This window comes from Zonotrichia albicollis, chromosome 1, assembly GCF_047830755.1.
Source record: "Zonotrichia albicollis isolate bZonAlb1 chromosome 1, bZonAlb1.hap1, whole genome shotgun sequence".
NCBI lineage: Eukaryota > Metazoa > Chordata > Aves > Passeriformes > Passerellidae > Zonotrichia > Zonotrichia albicollis.
In genome coordinates, this window is record NC_133819.1 from 8,753,430 (window position 1) to 8,765,883 (window position 12,454).

Here is a 12,454-nt window from a genome sequence, read left to right on the forward strand (position 1 = left end):
ACAGTTTTTGAGCTGCTTCTTGGGAAAAGCTGTCCTACTTTACAGCTGTTTTCTGCACAGCACTTGATTCTGTCTGGTATTATTGCTTGTCTGGGGTTTTCTTCTTTGCCTGTTCCCATTTCTCTTCCATCTCCTTTTCTTCTTCACATGCTGAAAGTGATGAAAGCATCCCTAGTTTCCAAGATGAATTTGACAAAGAATTAGGCTTTTAGTTGAAGCTAGTTCTAATTTTGAGTAGAATTAGGTTAGTACTGTTCTCTGCTCAGGAGTTGGTCCAGACTGAGCAGTGTCCAAGGGCAAGGTTATAGGTAGACAAAATCTCTTTTATTATAACAAACACAGCTGGCAAGAACAGACAACTGTCTGACATGTGCAAACCTGACCCCAGAGAAACCAAATTCTCTTAGAGCTGCCTATAGAAGTATTGGAATAGAACAGACAGGATCCCAGCTCTCATCATCTCATATAAAAACCCACACAATAAATGACAATGGTATTGGAGTCAGGCTGTTAGGAACAGGATGGATTCAATGGATTTGTGATGGACAGAGAAATGCTGACACCAGAGCAAAGCCACTCTAAGAAGTTGGGAGAGCGGATGGCCCAGCCAAAGAGGAAGAACAGGAACAACCGGAGATTCAGCCAACAGTCCAAGCCTGAGGTGAGGGTTAGTTCCTGAGCTACCTGGGAAATGACTCAGCCACAGCCAAGAAACAGCAATTCAAGCGTTTCTAACTTTGCCTGCAGACATATTCAACACTGGAAGATTGTAGGGACAATTAACTGTATTTTGGTAGCTTATAGAAATCGAAATTTAGAACACCTGAAGCTTCCGCTCCCACGTGGGCAATATGTGTTCTTTTCAATGTACTGAATTTGAAGTAAACCTAAGGAGGAGATATAGTACATAATTTGTTTCATACTGTGGACTGTCAAGTTCTTTCTTCCAGTTGAGCAGATGAATCATCAGAAACAACATACACATTTATATTTACTGAAAAGGCAGGGGAAGGATGGAAATAGCTTCCATCCTTTCTTGGGCAGAAGTTACTGCTCAGTTCTGAGGTATCTACATCACCAAGGAAGGTCAGAATAGCCACCACAGCAAAATCTATTTATACCACAGGAAATTCAGTCTAAAGTAGGCAGCTCTTGCAAACTGATGCATGTATTGATCTGATGGGAGTACAAAAGTAGTAATTGGAAGCATAGTAGGTGTAAAAGTACCAAAGCAAGTCTGTGGTACTTTACACCAGAGAGAGATTAAAAGACCTCTAGGGTGTTTCTCATCCATATCCCAGACAAAATGAGACAGTGCTGGAGGGGCTGTCCTCAGCCATTCTTAGGACCTCCTCAGTAACCCTATGGGACCTGATGTAAGCGATACATGATTTAGGTGTAAATAGAAAACTTTCTCACACTGGTAATGTACAGATACACACATAAGCAGTAATAAAACCCAGACTCCTTTTAAACTTACATTTGGTGATCCCTAATCCCTCAGCATAAAAACTGAGAAGATTTATGATATTTTGCTCAGTTTATTGCTTTTCAGCATAGTTTTAATGCCATTTTTCAGCTTCAGAATGACCCAGTAAGTAACTGGAACCCCGAATGCCCAAGGAGGGTTTTATGTGCACAGGGTAACCTCTGAGGTTTTCCAGAAAAAAATGTTGGGATATTCAAGCTAATAAAATTCATTAAAATTGTTAAAGATGGAAGTTTCTAAAGTTGGAACTATTTCTCTAGGAAGGTTCCCTCAGAATTTTCCAATGGATTTTAAAGCATTCTTTAATTGTAAATGCAAAATTGGCACCATGCCTTTAAATCCAAATTTATCTCACAGCATTTGAGTAGGTGATACCTTCTTTTCAAATCATCCTTCAAGCAAATGAAGCTTGGACTAAACAGAAAACAGGAAGTTATTCTCCCAGTTAGTATGACTACTTACATACTTATATTCAAGATATTACCAAAGAATTGGTCAGATTGAAGCCCAAAGCCCACTTTAATATGGTTCCAAGAATGAGCTCTGTCTTTTAGGAGAACTTTGGGTACACACATGCCACGCTTTAGATCCAGCACTTCATACCCAAAAGCCAGTTATGGAAGACAAAAAGAAAGATTCAAAAGTTAAAATATCTTGATCATGGTATAAAAGAAACAAAATGCTATCATAATTATGTGTATTAAGTTTGTTTATTAGGTGATTGTTTTTCAGTGTCTTATTGGTGGTAAGCTAAAGCATAGCAAGAATTGCATTATAACTTTAGAAATCCAACTCAATCAGTCTTGGATCTGGATTCAGCTTAAAATATTGCTGACTGACATTTTATTTCTATTCATATCTTATACTTTTTTATTTCTTTGGGTTTTTTTAGAACAAAAAAGGAGGGCTTTTTTTGGTTCCAAATACTTTCAGCCCATATTTTCATTGAGTCAACTCAGTAACAGTAACTCCCGGATAAATGCTGTATTATAGCCCAATATATTTATTTTAACTTTTTGAAACAGCAAAGGAAAACATATTTAAATTAAGAATTGCAATGTCAGCATGAAAAAGAGGACATGAACTAGTTTAATATAGACTCACATAGGTATGTGTTTGATTTTATATATATATATAGTCATAAATGTATTGATGAATATATATTCCCCCAAAAAGAAGAAAAAAGCACTGTCAAAGTATTCCCATTTTGAACAAGCTTTTAAAATTAACATTTTAGTAAAAATATACACCATTTATGACTTAAAGTTGATTCACTTGTAAAAAATTAAGTGAGATTTTTTTCAATAACAGGGAACTGGATTTAGGAATGTATAAATCCCCTTCTAATCCTTGAGTTTCCTTCACTGACAGGAGCCTAGAGTCAGAAAACCTGCAGAATTTATTATGGTCAGAGGCAGAAACTCTGCAGGAGTTCAGTGCTGTCAGGTAAAGGAAGCATAAGTCACATCATGAAGCTAGAACAGTTTCTCTTCCATATCTAGGCAGCATGGAGTGACTGAAAGCTTACTTTGCCTCCATTCACCCTTAATGGGTTTTTGATGTCCTCAAATCAAAACAAAGCAAAACTCACACCACATTGCAGCCCCAAATTGATTAGGAATAAAATGAAAGGTAATATTCAAGGATATGAAGCTGCATTTGCCAGCCAAAATTCACCTGCTGTGCAGATATGAGCAAGGCCAGGGTCATCTGTTCCATGCTCTGTGCCTGTGGCTGTTTGAGCTGATTCTTCAAACACGTATTTATTGGTAAAATTCTGGAACTGCTGTCTGGGTCAATGTTGTTACAGAGGAACCAAAGAACTAAATCAAATTAAAAAAAAAAAATAAGTGTCCCTTTCATCAGTCTATGTCTGGTTTTAGCTCAGAAATTAGTGTTAGACTCAATCAGCCTCTGAAAGGCATTCAGCTACAGCAGATGGATGAAAAGAGTGAAAATTCATTACTTCTCCTTATGGTGTGCTCAATATTTAATTCCTGCTAATCACAATTCTCCTCAAAATCTCCTTTTCAGTCAGTTAAAAAGATTTACTCTAAGTAAATTTACCCTTTGAAGATTTTTCTTAACCATGAACTCTTTTTTTTCCTTTCATCCCTGAATTGTCTCCAAACTTTTAACCTTCTCATTAAAATGCAGACACGAGAACTGAAAGCAGTATTCTAGGCTCAGTTTCAGCAATTCTATGAAGAGATGTAAAATCACCTTATTTTATGCTTTGTTAGAGACCATTTAATAATTACAGAGGAAAACAGCACACAGATTCAGAGGTGAAAAACATGATTGCTTCCCAGAAGTAAATGGAATGTGCATTTGAAGACACTTGTATCTACTCCTGTCTCCCTGCTGTCAGAGGCTGTAGGTAAAAGGCTGTCTTGTGGTTTTGATTGCCATGTCCACTTACTTCCTCACAGAGAGTAAGGCCAATTTTAGGAACATTTTAATCCAAATGCTATAGCAATCATTTCCTTGACACAGAAATTAGTGGTTTCCTCTGAACTTCACTCATACCAACCAGCAGCAATTTGTAATTTCTATTCTGAATCACTGTCCTGCAGATACAGCCCTGGTTCTGTAGAAAGGACCTCAGTCCCTTGTTCCTGGTGCATTCATGGGCTTTTGACTGAATTCAAGCCTCTTCTGTTTTCTGCTTCCCAAATATTTCAGATTGCTCTGTATGATGAGCTCATCCTTGTAATTTACCACTCCTATTTCCAGTATTTGCCAGCATTTTTGTGTTATCTGCAAGTAGCATTAGCAGTGATTTGTCAACCAGAATAAATACATCCTTTAAAAAAATGTCATTACCGTCTCTGTGGGGCTTTTTAAAGTTTTTCCTACTTTTTTTTTCCCTCATCTTTGGAAAGTTCCTGATGTACTAAGTACATAAAATAATTATTGTACTGGTTGCAAGTGTGATGTTTGCCCATATGTAACAGGAGTTTGCCAAGATCATGGGTTGGTTCCATGGCAACACCATAAGGGGATTAAAAGAATTATCTGAGAGTGAAGTCAATATTATTTGTGTTAGCAAATATCATTAGAAGCTTTAATGCTGTTTTACCACTGGCTGAATTGCAGCACCAAATGTGGCTCTGAAACCCAAGTGTCACAAACAATTCTTCTGTTCTTCCAGGAGGGATGCTCTCTTCACTCTGCTTTCTTTTCAATTTAATTCCCACTCTTGAAGTGCCCATTTCAGATGACCCCAGGCCCTGCTGCCCTTTGGTTTGTTGTGTCCATGGCACCATGACACCGAGCTGCAGACTCTGCCCCTGGGCTTTCTGCTCCAGCTTTGCTGATCACTCACCTTGTTACTTACAGCTTTTCTCTGTCCTTTCAGAATATTCTCCCTTGATTTGTGGGCCAGTCAACAGCTTGCATTAGATATCTGAGTCTGCCAATCTGCTATTGATTCTGAAAGATGTGATCATGCATTAGCTGTATTATAAATGATGAAATTGCAAATATCCACCCATATGATCAGTTCCTGACTACTTAACAGGGCTGTAATCATCGTCCTTTAAAAAAAATTAAATCATTAATCTGCTGGGCCATCTGTGCTTACTCTGAACTATCCTCAAGCTATTTTTTTGTTAGTTGCATAGTTTTGAGAAATGGAATTTTGCCGTTTTTGGAGAAGAGAGGTTGCACTGTGAAGTCCCTAAACAATAATTAAAAAAACATTTGGTATTAGTTAATTTTTTTTTCTCTAAATTCAGCATCTGACTCATCATGACTAAGATGCTTGCACTGTTAAATACCACATGGAAGGCATTTCAAAAATCTATCCAGTATTAACTACAACCGTTTTTCAGTCTGGGTGACAAAAATCACATCGTATAAATTTAGTCTTTGAAAGTAAGCCATGCACCCTTTATGAAGGACTTTTATCCAAAATGCTAGAAATTTTAAAGGAAATTAATCATCTTAATTTCTTAAATTAATAGGTGCAAGATTTATTCTTAAATCATGGATACTCCTTTCTAATTAAATTCAAATGTGTTTAATGCATCTCAGGAGTGTTAAGATAATAAGTAGTCCTTTTCTGGAACTTAACATCCTCGATCCCTGTCAATAATTATATTGGGTGACTAATAAAATATGATGCCAGGCATTTTTTAAATCTTTATCTTCCTCCTCTGTCTCATTAGCAAAATGAATAGGTTTGCTCCACAGGCACCACCTAATCTGGGGAATTCAATGTTGTTCAAGGACACAGCAAATAAATTTCAGCAGGTATTCCTTCCTGCAACAGTCGTATATAAAATGCACTTTTACAGCATCTGCCAGTTGCTGTATAAGATTATTGCCATTGTAAAAGCCACCAAAGGCTGGAAAACCAAAAAGGTCTGTCAGGTGTGATCTCCTGACTAGGAGAATTTTATGCAGTTATCCCATCAAAGACTACACTCCTCATAGAGCTCCAGTGTCCAGTAACTGATCCACAAAAGACATGGCACCCATCCATTCCACCAGTGGTCTATCAGAAAATGCTGACATCAAGAGAGCAAGTTATTTTATAACATAAGACAATACTTATTTTCAGAAACTGGACTCAGCTCTAGCAGGCCTTTTAACAAAAATCATGCCATTAATGTGAAATTAGCTAATTTGTTCTTGAGAGTTTAATTTCCTTTCTCAAGTAGATATTACATTACAGTAATTACACCTGCAAGAAAGAAAAAAAAAAAAATGGCAGGCTCCTCAGTCCCTGGGATGATAGATAGTCCTCTGGCCCTCATATAAAAGCAAAATCCATCTCTAGTCACTTGGGTATATCTAAGTATTTGAATGGAGGACTCCAGAGATTTCATTCCGCTTGACAGTAGGAGGACAGAACAAGGAATAGGTTGTGATTCATCCAACTCTTTGAAATATTTTCATCTTTCTAATTTTAGGTCCTGTACACCATACATTGAATTCAGATGATACCCACCCTGCCAGTGATAGCAACTGCAGAGATGCTGCAGGCTGATCCTCCATCTCTGCCTGTGCTACAAGGCCCTTATGTGATATTTGACATTTTACATGTGGTGTGTCACTCAGAATCCCAGAATCTTCTGAGTTGAAAGGCACCCATAAGGATTGTCAACTCCCTGCTCCTTACAGGACCACCTGCAACTAAACCATGAGACTAAGAGCAATGTCCAGATAGATATTCTCTGAACTCTGGCAGCTTAATGCCTTGACCACTTCTCTGGGAAGCCAATTCCACCACCCTGTCAGTGGAGAACCTTTCTTAACTGAAGTGCAGTATGAACTTCCCCCAACACAGCCTCATTCCATTCCATAAGGCACCTCTTTGAAAATCACTACTACACTGTGCCCCTTGATTTTTTTCCCATTTTATTGAGGTGTAGCCCTTGGCCTGAGCAAGAGGAAAGGTCAATCTACACAACATACAGAAAAGCATTTGGCTGTCCTACAAAATCTCTGAATCCAAGGTTTGTCTAAAGACTACTGTCCACATACTTCATCTTACTCTGTGAGTAATTACCTCACTTAAATTGCAGAGGTAGTACAAAGTCAACACATTTTCATAGGATATATCCATACTGTTTTACTTCATGTGTATTGATGCCTTAAAATTTACTTGCTTTTACAGAAACAATATTTTTTTGCATGGTTCTTAATTTGCTAAACATAAATTAAAAGAGTCCATTAGAAGTCACTATAAGGCACATGGAAAAACCTGAATACAAAAGGGTGACATCATCCTGAATATTAAAACCAACAAACCATGGGAAGTAACTCTGCAGTTTGTAGTCACCGGTGAAGCATTGCAGAGGAAGTAGTTTTCATTGCAGTACCATTAATGCTGCATAGCACATGACAGCTTTGCTGTTTATGCAGTCATGTCTGTTTCTGTAGCCTGACAGCCCATCTCCCTACCCCACACTCTGTCCTGCCTTCCCTGGGGGTATCCAAGTGCCAGCACCCTGGGCATATGCCAGCCTGACATCATCCCCACCTTTAAATCCTAGCCTGCAGCACCCTTTGGTGCATTTATAGACACATGTCCCAAAATTAGCATAATTAGAATATACTTTCAGACCCATTTGCTGTCTCATTGTGTATTAACACCTGGAAATCATCAACAAAGTAAGAAAACAACTAAACTCTATGTGATAGTTAGTCTGGAATGCATTCAGGCTGCTAGCAAATGTTAGGGAATTAATTATTGAACACTGCTCTTGTCCTAAATAACACTATGGGCTATGACAAACATTTGGATTTTTTGTTGTAGTGACAGACATAGCACCCCAGTGAGCTCATTATCTTTCCAGGTTTACCCAGCCTACAGTAAATCACTAGCAGCACCCTGGTGAGATGAAATTCCAGCCCTGCTCCTTGCCTTCCTCTGTCTTGCAGCCCCACATGACTCCCATCACCACACAGCAGGATCTGCTGATGCATCCCTTCATATTTTCTCAATGGACCTTGAGTCATGCCAGGCCTGAGGGAACATTAGCTTTCCTGTCAACAGCTCTGCAGGAAGTCTCAGATTCCTCCTCTGTGCCCTACAGCACCTTCTAGAAATTCTGAATCAAAAACTATTTTGTCTATTCAAGTTCTAAAATTTTCACATAATTTGGCACTTGTGAATGAATCCTGCAGCAGACACTGCACAACTCCAAGTTCCCTACATCTAATTGATTTTTATATTACTGCAGACTAATAACCTCCACAGAGCCTCTGAAAAACCCAAGCGAGGATTTCCTTTGAGCACTTTGTAAAAGTACTCAAGCAAGCATTTGTTGGGCTGTAGTGCTGACCCTGTCCAGCTCTGATCTTGTTCAATTTATTCCCTCTACCCCTCAGCAGCACTGGCACAGCCATATGTGGCTGATCAGACCTGGGAAAAATAATTCAGCAAAAGTAAAAAATTTAATCAGAATGAATTCTCTGAGCCAATTCATTCTACATTGACACAACAAAAGGAGTGATGTAAACGGAGCATAGAGAGCTACTCCAGCCATCACTGTTGTAGAAATGCTTGGGAGCTTCAGTGTACATGTAAAACAACCACAAATATGTTTTTCTGTTTGACCAATGCCATTTGTAGTACTGAGAGTAATAGAAAATGTGAGAAACTATATTGTCCTTTTGCTCTGTAATCACAATCCTCATAAAGGATTTATGAGCCCAGATATAACTACAGACTAATAATTTTCAGACAGTTCTTCCTGCCCTGGGCTATGGCATAAGAAATACATATGCAGAATGCCAGCAGGACAAGTTTATTGCATTTTTTAAGAGTTTGTTCAAAGATTCACTCATGCAGTGGATTTTAAAGTGTACATTTTCATATAATTGAATGAATTTATATATTGTATGCATACTTACACATGGTGTGGGTCTATGTATTTATGTGTCCATGTGTGGTGTGTGTGCTTATTTTTATTTAAAATTCCCCAAAATATAGCTACTCTGCTATAGCACTAAAATAAGCTTGTACAGAAGAGATCATTGGGTAGCGTCCTCTAGAGAATTTCTTTACAAGAGTCAAATTACATTATTTGTATGCTTAGTAAAGAAAGATATGGGTATCAAGAAAGGTATAGGTATGAGCTTTTTGGTGCCTTTACAAAATCATGGTCTAGTGACTTTTCTGAAAATGGTATTTTTGCCTTTAAAATGAAGCAGCAGCTCATATTATTCTTTCATGTGAGTTTGTATGAGTATTTATATGAAAGAAAAATATAGGTTAATTACTGTTGGAGGGCCTCTTTAGCTTATCATTTTGTTATGTAGTGACTCTTCAGCTTATCATTTTGTTATGCAGTGCCTCTTCAGCTTCTCCTTTTATTCTGCAGTTTATATTTTATTTCCTTAAGAGAAGCAATGAAGTTTGTGCCCCAAATAAATTCTTTATTTTAAAATGGACAAAATATTTAAATGGCTGCTTAATATAAAACAAGAACTAATAAGCTAAAGTGTTATAAACTGAAATAAATTATTATAGACAAATCTGAAATATACACAAACTAAAGCATTGTCTTTGTTATCTTCCCCTGTTAGATGCATTACTGCATGCACAAAGTCATGTAGATCAAATCAATGTCTTCACTTAAACTATGCTCTGGAAAAAAATGGAAGTTTTGACTATATAGAAATATAATAATAATTCCACAATGTGACCTATAGTTTTACTGAAATAAATTAATGGATGGCATGCAGATGCCAAGATTAAACAGAGTAATAACAAAACATTAGTAAGCACTTTTAGTGTAATTAAATTTTTGATGTATTACAATTTTTAGTGCGTAATTATTTTTGAAGGAACTGGAGAGTAATACTGGATCACACCCTTATTCAATCTAGTTACTAAAGAATAAAGTGTGGTGATACTTTGAAACTCTATTGCAGAATAATGGTGTATTGTCCATCACAGATAATGATGGCAAGGTTTTTCTCATCTGATAATCACTCATAGTGATTACCTAATAAAAGGACAATCCTTGGTACTGCAAGAACCCCTGGTCAGTGCAGAATGTAAGCAAGCATTAAGATGTGCTATTTAAAGCATCTCAGCTTGCAAGTGACCTTGAATCTGCTTCCTTACTGCTGGAGGTTGGGATTGTTCCATGGCTGTGTTCCCGGTCTGCATCAAGAGGCTGCTGATAACATCAATCTTATACACGAGTCTCTAAAACTATTTTTGATGTTGGCCTTGAACAAGTCTAATAATTTCACTTAATCACCTCTGTTTCTACACAAAAACTGGAATCTAGGCTGACTTGTAATTTTTCATTCTTGTGAAATCCGGCCACAGGTTTTCTGTCTGCCATCAAATATCTGGAATCATAATTAGCTAAAATATGTCAGATGGCCTGTGACTCCCAGCCATCTTTATTGTATGGAAGTTCACTTTCAGCTAAGAGTAGAATAAATTCTGTTTGTCTGAGAGGTCAGTCCTTGGGAAGAAAAATGGGAAGTGTGTTCATTCGCATATTCAAACATGCAAATTGAATGCATCCAATTTGCCTTATTTGTCTCCTAATGACAATGACCTTTCCTGCTGATGGGAAAAAGCAATTGAAATTAGGCATGTGAAAGGTATGGAAAACACAAAATTCCAGTCTTTAACAAAACAGGTCAGCTGCTTGATCCTGTGAGTTAAAAAATAGTCAATGTCATATTGAACCCCAACTCCCAGTGCTTTCCCATCTTTAGGTTCAGTATCTGAATTTTACTACTCAGATGTATCTCTCATAACACTTCTTGCCTAGCACAGCTTCCTCTTCACCACTCTGCAGGAAGAACATCTGAACAGTTCTCCCACCACTAATGCAGCTCAGGTTTACACCACAACATCTTTATCATTAATTTGCATAACAAAATATGAAGCTGTAAAATTCAAAGATCAAGTGACCTGCCCAAGGTTACAAAGAGGATGTTACTACATCAGGACTGAAACTCAGTTACATCTGGTCTTTGGTCCTGTGTAGATCAAGTTTCTTTCAATACCCAAATTGAAACAGAAAGAAGCCATGATCAATTTACCAAGAAAAGGAACATTAAGATCACATAGCTGGTGCTGTCTCCTGTGAATGCCAGAGGAGAAAACAAGTCCTGCATATGGGCAGCTCATCCATAGACAGATATCATCATCACTACTATTGCCATGCTTAATATGCATTAACTATCTCCTCTTCTAGGAAAAGAAAAAAAATATATGTGGCCAAATTGCTACTATGCTTCTCTTCCTTTTAAGCTTCCTCTTTCATCTGCAGAGCTCAAAACCAGGCAGAAGTGTCACCACAAAGGTAACAGATCTAAGAACTGGAACTACTCAAGTGCAGGATTCAGGACTAATTAAACAGCTCAGAATTCAAACCAACAACTTGACATGCCTTAAAAGCAAGAGCACAGTTATTTATTCTTGGTTTTGTTGTTTCTTCTTCATTATGGGGCTGCAGGAGTCCCACATCAGCAATGAGGGTCCCACATTGTGAGGATTTATTTAAACACTTAATGAAAATATTACACCTGCAGTTAAGAATTTACAACGGCAATTATAAGATGAAGAATAAAACTGTCTCTTCAGTTGATTTCTGTAATCATAAAATTCTAAATGATACTAACATGTGCCTCAATTTATGTGTGTGTTTCCCCATGATTATTTAGAGGAATAGGATGCAGCAAGTTTAACACTGCCATTCTGAAAGTGCATCCAGACAAATGTGGGTTGTCCTAAAAATAGATTTCTTACCTTTGCCACCGGTAAACAAGGAGGAAATTTCCAGTGAGGAAACAAAAATTCAAGCTGAACAGACTCAGCCATCTCCCTAGGCACACACATACAGCTCTGTAGGCTTTATTCTTAACATTAACTTACTTGTTAGTGTGCTTTGCTTTTTAGAAAATTATTAAGAAAAGCAAAGAAGACAAACCCTTTCATGATAGTGTAATTACACAAAAAAGGGTTTTGTAATTGTTCCTGTTTTCACCTCTCTTTCAAAACCTGTTTCAGACTGGCCAACAGAAGGGCCAGCTGTAGCTGTTGAATAATGAATTCTCCCTTAAAGCAGCATGGGAAATAACTCTCACACAGTAATTTCTGTAATCTGCTAATAGAGTAGTTTCATAACTGTGCTGCTACTGGAAGAAGTTTTCTTCCCTTTCCCATAGCTAGCTACCTCTATTCTGTGTAGCTAAATAACAAAATTAAGTCAGTCCAATTTAAAAACTTTTTTGTTTCATTCTGATCAAATCTTGAATTTGGTGCATTATGCTGTGACTCCTGATGTTAACATGGGGAAAAGCATTACCTGGACAAATTCATGGCAGATTGAGGTTGACCTAAAGTAGCTGCAAAACTGCAGGTTTGAAAGATGGCAATCATTTAAAAGGGAAGTCATCACGTGAAGGAGTGGATCAGGGTGGTATCTAGTTTTACATACCACCAGACACAAACTGTAAACACGAGGTTAATTAAGG